Source organism: Schistocerca gregaria, chromosome 5, assembly GCF_023897955.1.
Source record: "Schistocerca gregaria isolate iqSchGreg1 chromosome 5, iqSchGreg1.2, whole genome shotgun sequence".
Lineage (NCBI taxonomy): Eukaryota > Metazoa > Arthropoda > Insecta > Orthoptera > Acrididae > Schistocerca > Schistocerca gregaria.
Window position 1 is genome coordinate 144,416,791 of NC_064924.1, and position 22,650 is coordinate 144,439,440.

At 44.1% G+C, this 22,650-nt stretch overlaps 1 long non-coding RNA gene across 1 annotated transcript in view; it reads left to right on the forward strand.

Moving 5' to 3' along the window:
• Positions 1-1,139: 1,139 nt before the first annotated feature.
• Positions 1,140-22,650, forward strand: part of LOC126273076 (uncharacterized) — a 292,705-nt gene continuing 271,194 nt past the window's right edge. Inside the window, exon 1 of the long non-coding RNA XR_007549302.1 lies at positions 1,140-1,339. This is a non-coding gene — a long non-coding RNA (uncharacterized LOC126273076). The remainder of the gene's footprint in view (positions 1,340-22,650) is intronic.

Here is a 22,650-nt window from a genome sequence, read left to right on the forward strand (position 1 = left end):
CGGTTTTTCTTTTTTTTTTTTTTTGTAAAAAATTATCGCAGATGACGAGACTTTATGTTATCAATACGAACCGACCACAAAACTACAAAGTGCAGCAATTCTCACGAAGGGTCGACGCTTTGACGATATACCCGACATTCGAGCCAAACCATGCGCAGACTGAACAACATCGCAAAAGGGGAGATCCTCTGACAGTTTCACGTGGTTGTATGAACGTCCTGTACGTTGCGCTGAAATGGGCGGAGATCGTGTTGAACACCTGAAGCATCAGAAGCACCACCTTAACTTTTCTCTATTTTTTATTAAACCTCCCTGGAAACTTTTTGGACTGGCGGCATAAACCAGACAGTGATTTAACTTTGCTGTTAATGTCATAGGAATTGTGTGAACTTTAACCAAGGTAATTGAAAACATGACCTGCACCACATGTTTGTCGCCTGTTAACATTTGGCTCTCGCCAACTGTTCCTAGTGAAGGCTTGGATCTTAGTTCTATGTACAATATTTCAATATACTTTTATTTTCTCTGTGCATTGTAATTTAATCAACTGCTCTTTTTGCGAGAGATGTAAACTTGAAAAACGCTAAGTGAGAATGTCTATAAATGTGACGCTTACTGTTTTTTTTTCATATTTTCAAATGTAACTCTACTCTTTTTGCGAAAGATGTAAACTTAAAAAACGCGAAGTGGGAATATCTATAAATGTGATGCTTACTGTTTTTTTTTACATATTTTCAAATGTAAACGTGCAATGCTTTATGTGATAGGGTAATGGGACATAATAGTGTGGATCAAAGAGTTGGGTCGTTATTAAATAACGCCCTGGAACCGAACAAAGGGGACAGCGTACAGCACATCCCCAGTCGCAGAAGGTGCGAGCGGCAGCGTGGCGCCGCAATGCTTCGCGTCCGGGACGGAATCAGTGGAATGACAAGTGTATCGGAAGCAGCTCGCGACGACCTATAATAGTCGTAGAGTCGGCAATGTTTGCCGGGGCACGTAGGCTGCCCATTGGGTAGGGGCGTGTCGGGAGGCGGAGAAGGCGGGCGCTTGGTGGGGGGCAGAGGGGCGGCGGGCCTCGGAGCTGGCCCCCGCTGCGCCCCCCCGAGGCCCTCCGCGGCAGTCGCGAGTCTGCAGCCGTCGCGAGTGGAGTCTGCGTCGCTAGTGGAGCCGCGCCGCCGCTTAACAGTGCCAACGCCGAACCGCGAACCCTGACAGTCGGCGCCCGCGATAGTGTCTTCGCGAGTGCCCGCGGACCGAATCGGCGCCCTCCGCGATCGTTGCTGCGCGCGACGCCACCGCCGCAGCTGCCTCCGTATCAGACGTCGATTATAGCGAGGTGAGCTAGCTTCCTTTCTGTGGCGGCCAGCTACACTGTGCTGGCAGCGTGTGCGTGTTGGCGCCAGCTCGCTTCGCCCTGTCTGTGTGTCTGTTATCTGCAAGGAGCGGACTCGGGAGAGCGTGTATCGACTGCGCGGCGTTGCCACGCCTCGCCGCAGCGGCTCCCGCTGTCGCCAACGGGGCCGCTCTCCGCGGAGGCTTGGCAACGCTGCGCGGCCAGCGTGCGCCCGCCCGGCCGCGCAGCCTGTCGTGTTTTCACTTTAATTCCAGACTGGGCACTCACTCGTACGTACACGCACACTCACACTTAAGCACCCGAACCCGCTGCCTCAAATCCAGTTCCACTCTTATATACCCACATGAGAGCTGCACGCTGCCTCCTGAAATCGTATGCTTATTTTCAGCCAGAGTTGTAGCATGTTTTTTGACTGTGTGTGTGTGTTTGTGTGTAGTCGGTTGCAAAGTCCGCGTGGTGGCATGCAGTGGGCACCAGCTATGCGTGCCTAGTCACTCGGCGCTAGGGCCGGCTCAGCCTAGGGGAGACCGGTGCGGCAGCCGCCTTTGTTGTCGCTCCCCTTACCTCTCTTCCCCTCCCCTCCCCACACACGTCTTTACAAGCAGCTCCCCTAGCTCCTCTTCTCTCCTTCGCTTCCCTCGTTCTATTCATTGTGACGCTGTCACCCGAGCCTCACGGTGTGTGTTCCCTCTCTGTCCTCGGTACGCGCTCTCTCTCTCTCTCTCTCTGTCTCACACAGACACGCACGCACACACACACACAACTTTTCTGCGAATCTGTTTACACATTCGGGCAAGCGGGACTGAGCCGAACCGCATCTGCAGACTGCTTGGCGTTCCTCCATGCGAGTTCTGCATGCACTCTGCTTTGTTTACAAGATGACTTCTTATCTGCTGAAGAATGGCAACAACTAATGTGTTTGGAAGCTCTTATTAATTACTGGACAATGACAAATGCTTCGCGGCCTTTGTATAACCAAGCACTGATGATGACTGTTGGCACACAGAACACTCTGTATACAACTAAAAGTTCAAGTTATGGTTTCTTTTCCCCTGTCTCTGTGTTCGTGAGCTATACATAACTGGAATTCTCTTCGTGTCACTACTAGATTCCTTTTTCTACCATCAATTTTTTTTTATTTCAGTCTTTGGTCACAATATGAATTCTTTAGACGATGACCGGTTTCAGTCCGTAATGACCATGTCCTTAAATGATAACGCCATAATGGCATCGTCAAAACATATAAATATAATCAGCATACCATTATGGCCTAATCACTTTAGGACATGGTGTAAAAAAGATCTGAGGATGGTCATTACGGACTGAAACCGGTCATCGTCTAAAGAATTCATATTGTGATCAAAGACTGAAATAAAAAACATTTGACACTATTGGATCACTATTCGTAAACGCCACAGTCGCAGTTGGAGAAACTTTTTCTACCATATGTTCAAGTGCACAACACATCAATCGAAAGTAGTGTTTATGAGAAAGAGCCATTACCTTTATCTTTGAGCATTCCACGCAATGGACATGCGAAACGAGCAGCCTATCCACAAAATCCACGGTCTTTCAATGAACAGCATTGTATGGAACCATGATGTGATGCAGAAGACCGGTTGCGTGTCTTGGTATGAATAAATTACTTAATGATGTGTACTTTCTCAGACCAACTCGTACGCAGATTGTATTATTTAGGAGAACCATAATTATCCATAGATGCGCCAAAAATTGCGTTTTGTCACATCGTAAAATGAATACCTAGAATTGACGGGTTTCTTTACATTACGTTCTGTAAGCACCAAGCACTAAATTGTGACAGAAATCGTCAAACGTTTGTGGGTCTGTGTGATGCTTAAGAATAATACAAGTAAGATACGATATTAATATTGTATATGAGACGTATCTGACTGTATCGCCAAAAATGTCAAATGCTAATTATTTTTAAAATAGGCACCTTAACACCCTTGTTTTACCGCCGTCGAATAATTATTCTTACTAATGAAGTAAACGTGCGTGACATAATAGTACATAGATTCGTCAATCGTAATTCACTACACATAAGCAACAGGCGCCATAATCTGATAGTTTTAAGATGTTATCCAGCGATGTGCACTGCTGAGATGTCAGTTCCATGATACTGTAATTCATCGATTGCGAAATTGGGGTCTAAATATGCATATTCCGGTACTCTTGATGTGAAATATGTGGTTCAAGGGATGTAGATTTGTTCTGGCAAGAATCTCATTCTCTCAATTATAATGAGAATCCCATTCTCTTAACTGTATTGCTAAATATATGCTTGCATCCGTAAATATTTAAATCTTGTGCTCTTTGACGAACTTCACAGAAAGAGCAACAAAATTTAGGTACAGTGGAATACTTTTTCCCTTCCACAATACACGCGTACCTGCTTCTGGTAACCACATGCTTATTTGTAAGCATTTATCTGATGAATAACAGTGTCTGTCATTGTGAATCATCTACTCTGATGTCACATTTCGTAGGCCTACATGTTCCTCCACATCCCGTATAGTAATTCCACGTTATGGAAGGGTTCAACTTTAATTTGTGCCTGTATTTCTCCTGTTGGAAAATGGCACACAGACACTCGTGAGGTCTTTTACCACCCGTATATACAAACACATGAACGGATTTAGTTTCTTTCTACTGATGAATGACGATGATTTCTTGGCGTTCATTTATTTATTGACAGCTGTTTAGTTTCGCTGTTTATTAATGCATTTGACCATAGCTTAAGTTAAAATAAACCGTATGGTAAATTTTGTGAAGCAAATCCTGTCAATGGCCCTTTCCGATTGTCATCTAGAAGAGACACCTGTAAACATGTATCGGAGTCGTGGAAACGGAAGACAAAAACTCGATTCTGCTTAATGTGCATTGTTGTACGTCACGTTCCAGATAGTGCCTTGACCTGCTGTGGAATATATTCGACCAGTTTTAGCTACTTTATTTTAACTTTAGGTTTTGGTGAACGCAGTGAAAAATATTATGACAAATATTCAACGTCATTTAACAACGAACGATGAAATTTCATTTTTCTTTGAAGATAGCTAATCAATTTGTAATGTCACGTCAGTCAAAATTATTATATCGAGAGTGAATCGAAGATGACATTTTTTTAAAGGAAAATTTACTTTCACGTAATTCTCTTATCGCTGGGAAATTTAACCATAACTAAATACACCAAGCAAAAATTTCTTGCATTAATTAAAGTCAATCGGCAGATCATGCTTTCGAAATCAAGCAGACTGTACAATTTCTGTTTGCGTTGCTTAGTGTTCCGTAAAGCTTTCTCGTATGCAGCTATCTATTGTCATACACGTGAGCAATCTAAACAACAGTTAATTCAAAATATTTACCTGGGAGCCAGGGCAGTTGCGTAACTCGGTGAGGCAATGTTCGTGCAAAACGGGAAATGCTATCAGCTACACATGCTTAATTTTGCAACATATTTTTAGGATTTCTATTGTTTTGCTACCACAGACATCGCATCAGTGTTTCTGCACTGACAAGGGAAACGTTAATTGAAAGACAATTAGCATACAAGATAACTAAATGCCTCCGATTAGAAGTGAACGTTGGAGCCTTGAAATCGTAAAGATTCAAATGATAAATTATGTTTCAAACGAATAAGAAGATAAAGAAAATACCGACTAAGACGTATCAGGTTTTAGCATATGTGTGAAGCGCTGATCATAGATATTAGCTCTATAACAATGATGTTATACCAACCTACATTTTGTCCATAGAGATGATACTTTGCATCTAGAATAGCTGCTACTGTCAACATAGCAGCGAAAGGGAAATAAATTATTTAAAAAACGATGTTGCTGATAAGAGTGAAAATAAACAACTCAAATAAGTAAGCTCGTATAATAAAATCAAATAAAGTTATTTTGAGTCATTGATGTGAGACTGTTGTAGCCAAGAAACAGGGCACGATTACTGGGACTGCAACTGATAAAGCAATGTCTTTGGTGACAATAAAACAAATATTTCTAAAAATGCGATTGATACGAGTAGACGTTTCGTAACTCATTCATTGGATGTGGCAGCTATGCTTGCAGCAATAATGAGTTTTCAGAGCGTAAAGCGCTTGACTGAAAACCGATAGGTCGCGCGATTGAATTCCGGTCGGTCTGGCTTTAGCCTGTTATTCACCTATAAATAATGTGTAGGTTCACCAAGAACGACACGTGGTGCGAATTTTAAGCTAAACTTAACGTCCTTGTTCTGTGGTGCAGTCAATCAGGGTAACATTTTACAAATCAGCGTAACTTTATACCACTTACCATTTTTGTTTCAAATGGCTGCTGTTTCGCCTACTTGTATTGTTTTGTACTAAAACTAAAAGTTGTATTATCTCTGTGATTTCTAGTTAGTATTTCAGTTGTCTCTATAGCATCCTACAAGCTCCTTCGCTTTGATTGTACTTTGCGCGTGAAGAAAGTTTTTAACAACAGTGATTTAAGTTGAACAATGTCAGGTCGATACAAATATCTTAATATTTCAAACTAAATCTGCACTACTGAAGTAACAGTTTGTTTTTACTTATTACTGGCACCTTATTTCCTTCTAGCACGATTTAAATTTGCTCTGAGCATGATCTATAGGATTTTCTTCTTCTTCTTGCTTTTATTTTTTTATTATTTTTTTTCTAACGACTGGTTAACTCCTGAACGTCAAAGTAACTTTGTACCAGCATTAAAATTGAAATTTTATTCTGCTAGGACATAGTATAGATCTTCACTTTTCCATGCTACGAGCAACCACAGATGTAAAATGTTACAGCTTCTGTTTCGCTGTGTAATTTATTTTGTGTCTAGTATTTTCAAAAAATGGTACAAAGTTAGCCCGATTGACTGTAGGTTTGCTGGGGTAGGTTAGGGACTTTTCTGGAATAGGTTAAGGACACGTAAACCAATGAGGTGATGCCCAGTCGAAAGACTTGCACCAGGCAGAGCACACACGGAATTATTATAATACCGGTAGTTATGAAATTAAAATGTGATCTTTCAGTCGATAGGAAAATTTACAGCTGCAAAGTTGTTGATGCGTGAATAGCCAGCCGGTAATGTAACTGTCTGGTATTCTGAGATGGTAGTGAATGGCAGCGATTTTAGAGTAATCGACCTGCAAGGAGACGGAAGCTTCACGTGGTGTGTGTTGGCCCGCGGCGTGTGGTAATGCAGCCGCTACAAGGGAGGGCTCCTTCCTTTTTTTGTTCCCTGCTTCTGTCGTCCCCCCTCCCCCACCCCTCCCCTCAAGACAGACCACGTGTGCAGTTGCTGCCCCTCATTTCACCACAGGTCGCAACATCTCATTTACAGGTCGCTCATTTTACTCAACATTGTGGGTGCTACTGCGCTAAGAATGCTGTGGCATTGGAGTAGGAGCGATAACTAAAAAACTAGACTCTCGTAAGTGCAGTGTTTTCTTTCCATTTACTCGATTTTTTTAAACCCTACGAGATAAACAGACGGCGTTGTTTCGACATTCGTTTCACTCATGTATCCCCTATCACACCCAGCCTGTTTTGGTCCATGCAGTTTGTTCCGCGCGTACCTGACATCTGCTTTAGTTAGCTTTATATTCTTTACGTTGTGCTCCAAACTTCATGGGGCACATTTTAAGTGTATATGCCACTAAAACGCTGCTATAAAATTTTATTTTGCTATTAGTAGTTTCGTCTATTTCGTCCTCATCTGGCAAACCTAGATATAATAAATAGTAACACCACATCACATTTTCTGAAGGAAAGGATTTTAAACGACTGTTTTTGTTGTCGACATGTTTCCGCGCTAGACGTTATTACTTCTTCTTTTTTTCAGATTGTCTTCCGCCAGTTTTCGCTGGTGTCATTTGGAATCTTGCATCTTTGCACGATCTTACACAATCATATTCCTTACTGTATAAGTAATGTTACTCGGAGGAAAATTCAATTATTACGTAGCTTCTATAGTAGTTGTATTTCTGAGAGACTTGCAGACGAAAGCAAGGCAAGAAGTTGGAACAAGAAGTTCGAAAGACGTCGTTATGAATAACCGTAGGTTTAGTCTCTAATTGAAAAGTTTATTTATGGTTTAATTTGTCAACTTAAGGAATTGTACAGCTGAAGTGGTAAACCTAGTCTCTCCTTTGCAGTTATCGACCTTTAATTGTCGTTAATAGCTTTCTTTATTCTTTTTTTACACTGTATCCGTTACACTTATCGAACTGTAAGACGTTAGCTACTTATGCCATTTTTCGACTTAGTCTTTCTCCTAAATGTCTTACCATGCCCTGATAGAGATTTTTCTATAAGTTTCTGTCTTTTGCCGCTTGTGCCTTCCGTGCACTTAGTTTTGAACGTCGCTCCCCTCGCTTTCTGCCTTTCGTATGCACGCATCATTTACTGCAGTTATATAACAGCGATTAATATCTTTCGCTGATGAAAACTGTCTTCTTCACTGTCATTCGTACAACTGTTGTGATGCGTTCTCATCAATGGGCATGTCTTTCACTGCAGGTTTACAGACTACAATTTTCTCGAAGGCTGTAGTGCGATTACTTCATACACGCTTGCTACGAAGAGACAAGCATAAACGCGACGCAGCTACTCCTGGACTCCATTGCTGCATTCACGAGCAGAAAGTTCTCACGACAGTTACGTGGTCAACGCTCCCACACAAGGGCGGCTAAAGTATCGCATGCCACCTGAAAACACTGCTAGCACGTCAGTCCCCTCGCAGCACGTGATGCTACTATGGGCATGTGTCTACTTCTGAAGAGATTCAAGTATGTTTTTCTTTTTAGATTACATGACGTACGTCTTTAAGAAATGACTGGGATACTTTCGTCGGAATTATGAAGTTGTCTGGGATAAAATATGGGAACTGAAAGATTGTTTACCACCCGTACAGAAATCAGACTGCAGATTTAAGGAAAGGAATGTAATTTAATCTCAGTGGCATTCCAGTCTGCACATTGAGCAAGTAATGAAAGCAAGTAAGGATACATTTGGAAAGAGAATTAGAAGTTCAGGAAGAATAAATAAGTTTTAGGATTGCCGATGACATTGTAACTCTGTCCGTGACGGAAAAGAACTTTGGAAGAAGAGCAGTTGAACGGAAATGATAGCATCTTGAACAGAGATTATAATAGGAAGTAAAACAAGGGTAATCGATAGTGAAATGTAGTCGAATTAAATGAGTGATACGGACGGTACGCCCGTATCTCGCGGTCGTGCGGTAGCGTTCTCGCTTCCCACGCCCGGGTTTCCGGATTCGATACCCGGCGGGGTCAGGGGTTTTCTCTGCCTCGTGATGGCTGGGTGTTGTGTGATGTCCTTAGGTTAGTTAGATTTAAGTAGTTCTAAGTTCTAGGGGACTGATGACCTACGATGTTAAGTCCCATAGTGCTCAGAGCCATTTGAACGGACGGTACAAATTAGTAAATGAGTCGCTGAAAGTGAAAGACTAGTTTTGCTGCATGTATAATTGTAGCGTTAGGGAAGAATGTTGAAGATCAGTTCTGTACAAGGCTACAATCGAGGAAAATACCTGGAGAAAAGACTTTCTAACATTGATTTAAATGTATATTCGAGGTTAAGAATTTCCTCTTTTTCAGAAACGCTTTTCTTGATATTGCGGGCCTGCGTTTTATATCAACCTTGCTTAGACCATAGTCAGTAATTCTGATGTCCAAATAGAAGACCTACTGCAAACAAGTTAAAATGGCAGTGGTTATCCAGATATGAAAAAACCTGCGCAACCCGCACCAAACGTACTGGAAATACTCGACTCCAGTCCCCTGGATGAAACAGCCTGAGTTTCCTGCTCACTCTCTTGATCACTACCGACAAGCCCAATTCGTATTACTGCCTTACCAAATTCCCGCTCCATCACGATGTTCCTTTTCAAAATTTAAACGTGTGCACGCGATTTCGCCGTCTTATGCAGTTACGTGATTGTGTTGTCACCTCAATGCAAAGCAGCATTCCGAATCTGCGTAAGTGGTGTGGGCTAGTGGAGAGTATAGGGTACGTTTCTGGTACTCATCAATGCGTGGTGGCATAATGGAGTCTTTTATTCTTCTAGTTTCCTCTTGAGAAATAGAAGTGTATCAAGTGGTTCAAATGGCTGTGAGCACTATGGGACTTATCATCTGAGTTTATCAGTCCCCTAGAACTTAGAACTACTTGAACCTAACTAACCTAAGGACATCACACACATCCATGCCCGAGGCAGGATTCGAACCAGCGACCGTAGCGGTCGCGCGGTTCCAGACTGAAGCGCCTAGAATCCGCTCGGCCACTGCGGCCGGCTAGGAGTGTATCTTTCCCTGTGAAGTTTATCTTACTATGTCTACATGGTCTAAGTATCACTGGAAAAAAGGTAAAGTTTTCATCAGTCTGTAGCAAACTACAGGCTTGGTTTGAACACCACTGTGTTTTGCTAGGAATGGTCTTATGGAAGGTGGTGTGCCCTTGATTTCCTCCGAGCGTCGAAGTAACTTACCCAGCGAGATCTAGCATAAATTTTGCCTCCGAACCGTGGGGCAACTCGGCATTGCTAGCGCTGAAAGAAGTGACAAGTGGCAGATAAGAGTCCCATGACTGACCGGGTGTCGAATCGCAGACTTCGTGACCTGCAGTCTGGTACTTAACCCTGAACGGCTAATTTGCAGAACTTCACACGAGTTGCCAAAATTTTTTTGCAATGATCTATCCTTAGAATTTACTTATCTTTCTGCATTTACCTCTGCTGCAAAAAGTAGTTTTATGCCCCCTTCAAGAGTGTCACGTCGTTCATCGGCTTGAGGGCTTAGACTTGTAGGCCCATACCCGCTCCTTGCCGGTGTTGCCATTTTTTCCGGAGTCATTCCTATCTTCTTCGGCGCACTGGTTTGTACCACCGAACCGTTCTGGCTATCCTAAATTCAGGCACGCGCTGCAAGTTCTGTTCTTCTGTTTCCTTACTTTACCGATGATGCTTTCAGCCCCCATCTCTTAACGTATGTTTTCACTACATTTGTATTCTGTCAGTAAAAAAATAACTCGCTATTTACGGCGGAGTCCATCTCTGGTAGCTGAGTGGTCAGCTCGACGGAATGTCATACCTAACGACCCGAGTTCGATTCCCGGCTGGGTCGGAGATTTTCTCCGATCAGGGATGGGTGCTGTATTGTCCTTGTTGTTGTGGTCTTCAGTCCTGAGACTGGTTTAATGCAGCTCTCCATGCTATCCTATCCTGTGCAAGCTTCTTCATCTCCCAGTACCTACTGCAGCCTCCTTCTGGATTTGCTTAGCGTTTTCATCTCTTAATCATTTCATCCCCGCCCGCATCTCGTGGTCGTGCGGTAGCGTTCTCGCTTCCCACGCCCGGGTTCCCGGGTTCGATTCCCGGCGGGGTCAGGGATTTTCTCTGCCTCGTGATGGCTGGGTGTTGTGTGATGTCGTTAGGTTAGTTAGGTTTAAGTAGTTCTAAGTTCTAGGGGAATGATGACCATAGATGTTGAGTCCCATAGTGCTAAGAGCCATTTGAACCATTCATCCCCATCGACACCCAGGTCACCAATGTGCCGTCAACTCTAAAGACTTGCACCAGGCGAACGGTTTACCCGGCGGGAGGCCCTAGCCACACGACATTTCCATATACGGCCGGAAGTCCATTTCGGCCATCCCTATTTGTTTCATTAGGACCGATGTTTACAACCCACATGTGTTAATGATACAATTCTTCTGAGCCTTAAACAGTATCTGGGCAACGGCCTTGCCGCTGTGGTTCCACGGGTTCCCGTGAGATCACCGGAGTTAAGCGCTGTCGGGCGTGGTCGGCACTTGGATGGGTGACCATCCAGGCCGCCATCCACTGTTTCCATTCTTCGGTGTGCACTCAGCCTCGTGATGCCAATTGAGGAGCTACTCGACCGAATAGTAGCGGCTTCGGTCGAGAATACCAATATAACGACCGGGAGAGCGGTGTGCTGACCCCATGCCCCTCCTACCCGCATCCTCCGTGAGGATGACATGGCGGTCGGATGGTCCCGGTAGGCCACTCGTGGCCTGAAGACGGAGTGGTTAAACAGTGTTTGCGGGTATAGCCCACAAGAGCTCCTCGTTTCCATTTTATTTTTTTAAGTGTCCAGCCATTAATCCCTATATAAATGGTCAGCAGTGCCACCTAATTATATTTAACTAGCATCGCCGCTGAGAAATGCCCCTGTCGGCGACCGGGGTGGGGTCGAGTGCGCCAGTTGCCTTTGCCGCAGGTGCCGTGTTCGCCATCCTGATGCCTGGAATAACCCCGGCGCGGAGATTTACGGGCGCCCGTTAAGAAGGCATTCACATCCTTCTGGCAGATATCCAGCGCTGCCCAAACCAAGCCCTGCCGCCGCGCACGTCCCGACCTCCTTCGAACATGAAATGCCGATCGTATCACGCGACAGGCATACTCCTACTGTATTCATCTGCGCTCCCCAACCCATCGTAAAGAATTATTTAGAGAACGGACGTTCGGCATATCCCGTTTTATGTTCTTCCCAGAAGTTAATCGTCTCCCTACCATCTCGAACACCACCATCCAACACCGCCACAACCCAACCTACATCTACATCTGCATCTACATTTACACTCCGCAAGCCGGCGGAGGGCACTTTACGTGCCACTGTAATTACCTACCTTTCCTGTTCCAGTCGCGTATGGTTCGCTGGAAGAACGAATGCCGGAAAACGTCCGTGCGCCCTCGAATATCTCTAATTTTACATTCGTGATCTCCTCGGGAGGTATAAGTAGGGGGAAGCAATATATTCGATACCTCGTCCAGAAACGAACCCTTTCGAAACCTGGCGAGCAAGCTACACCGCGATGCAGAGCGCCTCTCTTGCAGAGTCTGCCACTTGAGTTTGCTAAACATCTCCGTAACGCTGTCACGCTTACCAAATAACCCTGTGACGAAACGCGCCGCTCTTCTTTGGATCTTCTCTATCTCCTCCGTCAACCCGATCTGGTACGGATCCCAAACTGATGAGCAATACTCAAGTATAGGTCGAACGAGTGTTTCGTAAGCCACCTCCTTGTCGTACAAACGCAGAAAGTATAGCCAAAGCAAGGAAGACATCAGATGAGAATTGGTATAAACGACGAACGCTTTCCTTGGAATAGAGCTCTACTAGTACAACGTATAGATACTGAACTGAGGGATAAATTGCTTCAGTTATGGAGCACAGAACTGCGTGAAACTTAAACGTGGATCACTGAAAATGCCTACAAGAAAAAGCTGGAAATCTTTGATGTGGTATCAATAGCAACGATGCCACGGCATAGGTACAAGTTCTTAAGTTGGCACTACGACAGACACCGACGACAGCGCCCTCTAGCAGGCGCTGTTCAGCTCTACGAGCACCGCTCTAGATTCTGCCCATTTGATGCCGAGGAGAAGACCTAGCAACATTGTTTCTACTTCATAGGGGGCCATTACTGACTTTGTTACTTCAATGATAGTTGTCTCTCTACTAGTAGCCCTTACCGTTGATACCTGTACCAGTCGCCCCTACGGGCTCTTCTTTGTAAAGTTACGTATGTCCATGACTAATAATTAAGTGTACTTTGGCGTAAAAAGCTGTGCCGAGAATCTTACCTCACCTGCTCCTGCTCACTTCCTACATTCGTCCAACCTTTTAGTTTTCAGGAGTAGAACCATGCGCCGCCTTCCATGCGGGATACAAAATTTGAAATGTATTGCTATTGAAGAAGTTTAAAAAACACTTTGCAGGTTCCAACTGTGACTCACTGATATTATGTTCGTAGGACACTATGTTTATTTTTGTTTTGTTTTGTGAAGTCCACAGATTCACATTTAAGAACATTTAAGACAAGCTGCCAATCATTGGAGGACTTCGAAATCGTACGGAAGTCGGACTGAATATTTGTACGGCTTTTTCAGACTATTTCTTTGTAGATAACTGCATCACCTGTGAAAATTCTGAGGTTACTATTAATATTGTTCAAAATGGTTCAAATTGCTCTGAGCACTATGGGACTCAACTGCTGCGGTCATTAGTCCCCTAGAACTTAGAACTACTTAAACCTAACTAACCTAAGGACATCACACACATCCATGCCCGAGGCAGGATTCGAACCTGCGACCGTAGCAGTCGCACGGTTCCGGACTGCGAGCCTAGAACCGCGAGACCACCGCGGCCGGCTATTAATATTGTACGCAAGATCATTAATATACAATATGATCAGCAAGAAACCCTGGGGCAGACCCGCAGTTACTTCTACATCTGACGATGAATCTCGATCCAAGATAACATGACGTGTTCTATCTACCGAGAAATCCTCAATCCAGTCACATATTTCATCTGATACTCCACATAATCGTGCTTTTGGCAATAAGTGTAGGCACCGAGTCTTTCGGAAATCGAGAAGTACTGCATCTGCCTGACTGCCTTTATCCGCGGCTTTCAGGACTTCGCGTGAAAAAAGAGCGAGTAGGGTTTCACATGATCGATGTTTTCGCAATCCATACTAGATGGCAGTGAGGAAGTCATTCTGTTCGAGATGCCTCATTCTGTTTCAGCTCAGAATAAATTATAAGTTTCTACAACAAATGAACGTCAACGATACTGGACAGTAGTTTTTTTGGATACCACCCCCAGTAAAGTACTGTGCTCATTAAAACCACTCGTGGCACAGTTAACAGCTTTATCTTTAGAGGTTACCTGTCGTACCCTGTCGTCCTGCCGAATCTGCTGGATAACGGCGTGCCTGGAAACCGAAAGGTCGCGGGATCGAAAACTGGTTAGACCACGAAATTATTAGGCCTACAACTTTGCTTCCGCCCTTTTGCAATAGGCGGCAGTAGCGGCAAATCCGATTCAGGTGGTTGGTCATAGGTGTAAGACAATAAGCTTAGGCATCTGTAACATAATGCCATAAAAATATTATTCTATTTGTGATGGCATCATAAGATTATTTTCGGTTAACTACGTCAACTTACGTACCCATTTCTCGCCATTTGCGGGAAGTTTTAATTTTGTGCTTTAACATGAAGAAATATGCCGCTGTGGCACTTAAAATGCTGGGTAAGACCATGGTGAGGGAACTGTTGGTGAAAGAGCGTGAAGAGAATGTTTTCAACGGCGTAAGAACGGTGATATTGTCGTGGAAGACCGGCATGGTGGTGGAAGACAGAACGTCTTCGTAGCTTCTGAAACAGACGAAGACAGTCACAGGACATCGTTATCGAAAGCAATTGATACTTTGGAGCCCAGCACTGAAACACAGAAGGCCACAATACAGCGATAGACACGTAAAGGTAATCTTGCAGCAGGTCAGTGCTCGACCACATGACGCAAAACCCGTCAAAATGAACATGGAAACGTTGAAATGAGACGCCCTATCCCTCCCGCCGTTTTCTCCATACGTTGCTTTCTCTGACTACCGCCTTTTTCGATCAGCGGTATGCAGTCTGGCTGACCAGCATTTCCGATCATATGAACAAGTGCAAAGTTGAATCGATTCATGGATCCCCACAAAAGATGCCCAGCACTTCCGCCACGGGAATCGTATACTATCCGATAGATGGGAGAATGTAGTGGCCAGCGATGGGCAGTATTATGAATCATAATTTTTTTGTAAGTTTTTCACGACAAAGCCCCGAACATCAAGAAAAAACGGCGTAAGCAAAGTTGGAGACCTAGTATTTCCTGCCTTTAATGTAGCCTCCCAGTGGAATGAAGATTCGACAGCAACGACACGTGGTTCGTATTTTACGTTACTCTGTACCTCTGCATTCTCCAGCAGGATGACTGGGGTAGGTTAGTGACACGCAAGTCGCCGAAGTGGCGCCACTTGAAGGACTAGCACCGGGCTGTTCAGCTGCACATAACTATTCTTGTTTTTCCTTTGTGGAGCCGAAGCGTGTCACTTAGCGTGCCACAGTATACGCGACCGTGTCTGTTCCTAGCAGCGATTGTGGGCAGACTCAAAAACACGTTGTGGTGTCAAAACATTGGTATAGCCGATCTCTCATATTTAAAAACGAGTATAGTTCGTGTCGCCTATTAAAGGTATTTAGAACTTTTGACATAGGTCAATAGATAAACAGCAGTGAACCCTGATTCTTTAAAGAGTCTGCCATATACAGAAAAGCTTCGAATCTCTGATCAATTAATGCGTTCAATATTTGATGTAAGCGTCTAAGCGAGAAACGGTTTGAAAAGGTTTGATGTTATGCTCAAAGTTTGTTGTTAGTCGCTACGTGCTCTCATTGTCGAACACTGGATGAATATAGTCCGGATAATGGGCGCTCCATTTTAAAGAAGCATTTCAATGTTTATTGCGACATGTTTCCTGAAGTACGTGTCGTACAGTGATATAATATGTCATACAGTAATATAATTTTGCAGGTACATTCAGTGATGTATGCGTATACTGCATGCAATCCGTGCTGATTATGGAATCCGGTAGCAAAAAAACTAATGAATCATCACATTTCACGCTGAAATTTTACTGCAGGGACAGCTAAAATACAGGAAGCGATAAGTTTTTTCGGTTACGTTACTTTTGAGGTGTCGGCGAGGAAACGTTTCGAAATTATGTGTGAAGTTGTTGAAAGCCGCTGAGCCCTCTTATTCTTAGGTAATTGGTGAATGAAGTCCGGGTACTTGCGCGTCGCCAGTTACGCTGCCTCATAGCAAACACACAGTTTCTAACTCTAGCACTTGTCTTATTGTGTCGAACTTATAAGATTATAGCTCTTATTACGACAGCATTTTAAATTTTTAAATTCTGTCAATAATAGAGCGAAATATTGAAAATAAAATTTTTGTTGCCCCTCGAAGCCGTCAGACACGCAACCTGGAACTGGTTTAAGGTTCCGGAGGGGTAAGAGATTAGTGTTTAACGTGCCATCGACAGCCAGGTCAGAGACGGAGCACAAGCTCGCATTAAGGAAGGAAGGGGAAGGAAATCGGCCGTGGTCTTACAAAGGAACCATACCGGCATTTGCCGTAAGCGATTTAGGTTCAAATAGTTCAAATAGCTCTGAGCACTATGGGACTTAACATCGTAGGTCATCAGTCCCCTAGAACTACTTAAATCTAACTAACCTAAGGACATCACACGCTTCCATGGCCGAGACAGGATTCGAACCTGCGACCGTAGGTGTCGCGCGGTTCCGGACTGAAGCGCCTAGACCCGCTCGGCCACAACGGCCGGCCCAGATTCCGGGACAGTCGCTTAGTAAGGAATTGTTTGGAAGGCATAGTGTGTACGCTGCGGTGACGTTTTTGTGACTGAAAAATGATCTGAAAGCTCGACACTGGCTGTAAAATCAGAGCATTCCAAGTAGCAGCTGTTGGTCTGTCTATACACTACAGGATTTGTGATGACGTATGATTGTTGGAACTCGTCTTCCCGAAGCGATAACGGCAACACTTGTTGCTGACGGGAGAATTAGTGTGTCGACTGTGAAATCAGATAGTAGGAAACATTATCTGCCAAGTACAACACTGGTCCAAAGTCGAAGCTGACCAACACATACAAAAGGGCTCTGAAACGGACTATGGCGGCTAGAAAGAACAATACAGCTGCATCCTAGGTAACATCTGACACGAACAAACATTGGCAAGAAGCTGATCATAAAAAACTATCCAGCGTGAACCACATGCGGCTTGCTCAAATCCATTGATTATAGGCTACCATGAAGTACGTTGAAACAACGTAATTGGCGTCTCCAGCACGCAGGCTGCACAGGGTGCCATCCAGATCTACACTCCGCGAGGTACCTTAAGGTTTGCGACGGATGGTACTTCTGGTGCCTTTATCTGATCAACCCTTGTGTGTTCCATTCGCGAATAACGTGTGGGGGATACGACTGCCGATAAATTTCAGTGTGAGCTACGATTTCTCTGATTTTCCCGTCGCTAGGCGTGTGTGGGAGGGAGTAATACGTTGCCCTCCTCTTGTTCGAATGTACCCACTTGGAATTCCGACAGTAGCCCTCTCCGTGATACACAACGCCTCTTTTGTAGCGTCTGCCGGTTGGATCTTGTCTATCTATTCCCTTTGGGGGACCACACCCTGCCTATCTAACACATGTCAATTTAGGCAAGTATTTGACCCATTTCTGAAAAAATTATTCGATGCAGGACCTTAATATTTTTACTGTGTGTTACACGATGCTAATAGAGTCAACTGTACTAAAATCTACTCTATTCATTTTACAGCTTTTTAGAAAAACTTTTTTAAATTTATTAACTAAAATATTAAGTTTTTTCTGCAGAAAATATTTTTTTGTGAGCTTCTTAACGGGGGAATATTAATGAATGAAGTAACAGAGGTGGCTTCTTATGTTATGCAAAAAATGGTTCAAATGGCTCTGAGCACTATGGGACTTAATAGCTGTGTTCATCAGTCCCGTAGAGCTTAGAACTACTGAAACCTAACTAACCTAAGGACACCACAGACATCCGTGCCCGAAGCAGATTCGAACCTGCGAGCGTAGCGGTATGTTATGCAGAGTCTCTGAAAATTTCATTCATTTATCTATGATAGTTTCTGATATAATGGGGCATATGCACTAAAAATTTTTGTTTGCGGTAACTGATGACCATAGATGACCATAGATGTTAAGTCACATAGTACTCAGAGCCATTTGCACCATTTTGAACCATAACTAACCGCGTGTTTGAAAGCGTCTTGTTTACAAACAGCAGAAACAAAAGAATACCGACCGTTGCATTTCACGGATAGCCAACACACTCGGGAGTAAAAAAAAGATCCCTAACGTGAAATGTAGGGGATATAAAGATCTAAAATATATGCAGAAAAGTGGGCGTGGCACATTAACACACGTGGTAGGAAAATGATCTTTAAATGCTCGAAATATTTTTTTGCAGCAAAATCCTTTTCAGAGTACTTAATAAAACCCTGCTCTATCGAAATATGGTGAAAACCGAAAATCGATTATTTTCGACGTGAAACACGGTGTGGTCCCCTTAAGCGTACTTCGTAAGCGTCCCAGATTGAAGAAGAATCTGTCGAACAAGTGTTCTGTAAGTAACGTATTATACGGATGGATTGCATTTCCTTTTCTGCGAATGAATTTTAGCTTCATAATTGCTTTTTATATACTTCGTTTCGTCCTAATTCTACTTTAAGTCGCTCGGAACGGTTACTCCTAGGTTTTTTACGGTTGTTACTGTTTCCAGGGGTCTTTCACTAGTAGCGTAATCGAACAGTAATGGGTCTCTTCGCACTATACATCACATTCGTTTACGTCCAGCGTGAGCTGCCAGTCTCTTTGCCAATCATCAGACCTGCACTGGTCTCTCTCTGTATTTCGCTATAGTCTTCTGGCGTTACAACCTTCCTACAGACAACAGCACCGACTTAACAAAAGCCTGACTGTGTCACTCGAATTGCCGCCCGTGTTATTCGCGATCAGTGGACGCGTTTACTTGTGCAGAACGCCAGTAGAGACGTGCCAGTTTAGCTGTATCCGCCCAGCAGTCGGGATTCGGCGGTTGTGTGGGGCGGGAAATTGCAGTGTGATCTTGTCCTGCATGGGTGGTTAAAACGGCGCAGCTGTGTCGTCATTGTGAGCGACATTCCTGCGAACAGTGTTGCCTTTTGAATGACCTGTGTACAGGTGCAGCATTGCCGACATTCACACTTCCGATTTAATGAGCGTGATAAGGAAGTGCACCTACGGTATGACATCAGTTACTGCTGTCCTCGATGATTTAGATCCTTACATGTCAATTTCTTATGACCGACCAATTCATTAATGTTCCCACCACATACTATTCAGACATTCGTAAAGAGACACGTATTGTATCTAGCGTAGGTACAAGAGTGACTGCCTGAAGGTGTTCGTTATCGTACAGGCTAGGTGTGTGTGGTGCTACCATTTGTTGTGGTCCACATCTACATGGTTACTCTGAAATTAACACTTAAGTGCCTGGCAGAGGGTTCATCGAACCATTTTCATACTATTTCTCTACCATTCCACTCTCGAATGGCGCGTGAGAAAAAGGAACACCTAAATCTTTCCGTTCGAGCTCTGATATATCTCATTTTATTATTATGATCATTTCTCCCTACGTAGGTGGGTGTCAACAAAATATTTTCGCATTCGGAAGAGAAAGTTGGAGATTGAAATTTCGTAAATAGATCTCGCCGCAAAGAAAACCGCCTTTTTTTCAGTGCCTGCCGCCCCAACTCGCGTAGCATATCAGTGACACTCTCTCCCCCCTTGCGCAAAAATACGAAACGAGCTGCCCTTCTTTGCACTTTTACCATGTCCTCCGTCAATCCTACCTGGTAAGGATCCCATACCGCGCAGCAATATTCCATCAGAGGGCGGAGAAATGTAATGGGTTTGTCGCATCTTCTAAGTGTTCTCTGAACAAAGCGCAGTCTTTGTTTCGCCTTCCCCACAATATTATGTGTGTGGTCTTTCCAATTTAAGTTGCTCGTAATTGTAATTCCTAGGTATTTCGTCGAATTCAGAGCTTTTAGATTTGTGCGATTTATCGTATACCCAAAACTTATCGGATTTCTTTTAGTACCCATGTGGATAACCTCGCAATTTTCTTTGTTTAGTGCCAATTGCCACTTTTCACACCATACAGAAATTCTCTCTTGATCATTTTGCAATTGGAATTCATCGTCTGATGATTTTTCTAGACGGTAAATTACAGCGTCATCTGCAAACAATCTAGGGGGGCTACTCAAAAAAAGGTTCTGAGCACTATGGGACTTAACTTCTGAGGTCATCAGTCCCCTATAACTTAGAACTACTTAAACCTAACCAACCTAAGGACATCACACACATCCATGCCTGAGGCAAGATTCGAACTACGACCGTAGCGGTCGCGCGGTTCCAGACTGAAGCGCCTAGAACCGCTCGGCCACATCGGCCGGCAAAGATTTTCACCTAGATCATTTACGTAAATCAGGAACAACAGAGGGCCTATGACACTACCGTGCGGAACGCCAGATATCACTTTTGTTCTACTCAATAATTTACAGTCTATCACTACGAACTGTGACCTCTGAGAGGAAATTACGAATCCAGTCACGCAGCTGAGATGATACTCCATATGCACGCAATTTGAGTAATAGTCGCTCGTGAGGAACGGTATCAAAAGCCTTCTGGAAATATAGGAATATGGAATCTATCTGAGATCCCTTGACAGCTGCACTCATTACTTCATGGGAATGAAGAGCTAGCTGTATTGCACATATTTTCTGAATCCGTGTTGGTTATGTATCAATAAGTCATTTTTTTCATGTTCGAGTACAGTATATGCTCCAAAATCCTACTGCAAATTGAGGTCAGTGATATGGATCTGTAATTCAGTGGGTTACTCCTATTTCCTTTCTTGAATATTGGTGCGACCTGTGCTACTTTCCGGTGTTTGGAACAGACATTTCGTCAAGTGAGCGGTTGTATATGATTGCTGAGAAAGACGCTAATGTGTCTGCATGCTCTGAAAGGAACCTGATTCGTGTACCATCTGGACCGGAAGAGTTGCCTTTCTTAAGTGCCTTGAGTTGTTTCGCAACACCTAAGATATCTACTTTTATGTCACTCATGCTTACAGCTGTTCTGGGTTCGAATTCTGGAATATTTGTCTTCTTTCGTGACGGAATTACGGAAAACTGCATTCAGTAACTCGGCTTTAGTGGCACCATCATCGGTCACATTTCTATCGCTATCGCGCAGTGACGGTATTGACTGTGTTCTTGCCACTGGTGTATTTTACATACGACCAGAATCTCTTTGGGTTTTCTACCATATTTTGAGACAATATTTCATTGTGGAAACTATTAAAAGCATCCTGGTACTTCTAGAACTCTACATATTTGCCAAAAGATATGAGCACTGTTTTTTGTGCCTACAGACGTACTACTACGTAGCCAAGTTTTGGCAGCCATGTATTATGTGCTACATGGTTTCACCGTGTACTCCACCAAGTCAGCACCTATCACCTTCACTGGTTTTTCGTAGTCCTACGTGCTCAATCTCCGAACTGGTACAGCCTCTATGAGATGTCCGATCTCTGCTGTCATTCTTCCTCTTTTAAGGCACAGATGCGTCTGATCTGTGTCACTAAGTTCTCCAGGCGGCACGGACACTGCCCAGGTACCGAGAATTGTTGTAAGTTAGCGTGGGTCTCAATTTCAGTATTACACTGCAGAAGTGTGTCATTATCAGCGCCTTCTGCATTCCGTAAGAACTTGCTCGCACTCTTCTTAGCCTGGAAAATAATTCCCCTGTTTCATTTCAGCATCTCCGACCTACTGCTTGACGCATTTGCGGTTTATTTATGTACTGGATCATAAACCAACGATGCCATAATAATAAGCTATCATTATTTGTCTTCCACTTTGCCCTCCTTACTTGGCTGACACATATAGTCTCTCGATGTCAGCTTGGGGTCAACAGAATACGCACGCGCTATGCAACTTCCGTCTCTATTATTATTAATGCTAGGTTGCAAGAACGCCTCACAAAGTTCTTGCCTGTATTTAGAAACGAATGTTCTAAGAGGCAAGAAACTTTGACACTCGGGATGCGTGGAGTCGTGTTTACAATTGATCTGCGTAAGTCAATAATCCACCGTGCCGATGTGTCCCTTTATTTGGCCCTGCGGGACCGATTGAATGCGACCGCAGTTGAATCGCCGCCGTGATTGGCCATGCAGGGTGAGGGAGGGCGCCGCGCTTGTATTGTTCGGGCTGAGCGGAGCTGATTACTGGCCAAGTGGAGTGGGCACGGGAGTGATCTGGTGTGAGCGAGGGGGGAGGGGGGGAGGTGCTGGGTGGGTCCCCTGGTCACTGCTTGCTCAAGCCTCCAGTGTGGCGAGGGCCGCGTCATTGCCAATGTTTTCAAACCTGTCATTTGTTGTTGTTAGAAAACTGGCAGCTCAGAAACTGGCCGGGCAGTTCGTCTATTGTGAGCATTTAAAGAAACATTGCTGGTTAAAAACAGAATTTTCACACAAAGGTTTTCTTTACAACTTTCGTAGAGGCCTCGGTAAATAATAATGCTACGAACTGGTTCGTGCAGCTTTTGGCAGTCAGTTTCACCCAGGGAAGAATGCTTACAACTGTCTTTCTCAGAATTACGTCGTGGCCCCGCTTCGGTCAGCGACGAATGTCCTGACCGTCGATCAGATTTGCCGTTGTTTAAAAAAGGATCGTTGACGTGCGCAGTAGGACTGAGGAGAATCGGCATGTGGGCTGTCGTGACATCGAGGCGTCCTTATAC